Below are 1,119 nucleotides of genomic sequence, written 5' to 3'. Positions count from 1 at the left end.
CTCCGGCGGGGAGGAGTCGGATATGGGGCGGGAGTCAGGAGGGAGTCAGGCGGGAGAGGAGGGGGGGGGGGGGGGGTCACCCATCTGTTTTATTTTAGTTATTTTAATCATTTCAATCATTTAAATCTGTCTGTGTACATTTAACAGCCTTATTTATTTATTTATTTATTTATTTATTTGATATTGTCATCCCTGTGTTTTCAAATTCTATCGATCCAATAAAAAACAAAACAACAACAACAATAATAATAATAATAATAATAATAATAATAATAATAATAATAATAATAATAATAAAGGTTATAATAATAATAAAGGTGTTTCATTCAGATTTTTACTTCAGTAAAAGTTGCGTTCAAAATCAAAGTCAATAAAATGCACTTCAGCGTTATATTGTTGTATGTTTTAATCTGAAAAGTCACTCGTACAGCTGCAGCTGTTAGAGTTGTGAATAAAATGTGGTGGAGTAGAAGTGTAGCGTTGAATGGAAATAATCAAGTAGCACCTATTTTATTTGGCAAACTGGACCAAGTTATGTTTGACCACTCTTCTACTTTGAGCTATAGACCACCTCCTCCTGTTATTATGTACATCATTTATTATGTTCACGGTGTGCTAAAAGGTCCAATTAAATAACTTGTTGTGGTGGGGAATACAGTGAACTCTTTAGGAAAGGGAAAGTAATCATTGACTGCTTTAACAGCTGTTCACTGATTAATTATTTATGTTAAAATTATTACGTTTCTTTGAAAGCAAAATGCCCCAAAGCACATCAATAAAAAAAAAAAAAAGGAAATTTCAGCCTCTCAAAAGTGAATATGTGCTATCTTTTTAATTTTTAGTCACCAGGTAAAACAGAAAAGGGGAAAAACTGTTTTGTCAGTTGCAGTCCAGCTACCTTAAAGATGTTTTTTCTTCTTAGAACCATCAGTTCAAACTCTCTTTGCTTGTTCTATCACTCAACTGTAGGTATTTTTGTCTTTCAATTTGCTGGATGTTGACTAGAATTTGTAATCATTTTATTCATTAAAAGTTGTTCATAATTGTATCTGTTCTAATTCAATAAATTTGACCTCTTACACTTGACTGACCCTTTAAGTGTCAGTGAGACTTAATTGA

The sequence above is a fragment of the Echeneis naucrates genome, chromosome 4, assembly GCF_900963305.1.
Source record: "Echeneis naucrates chromosome 4, fEcheNa1.1, whole genome shotgun sequence".
In the NCBI taxonomy this organism is placed as follows: domain Eukaryota; kingdom Metazoa; phylum Chordata; class Actinopteri; order Carangiformes; family Echeneidae; genus Echeneis; species Echeneis naucrates.
Note: the sequence above shows the minus strand (reverse complement) of the source record.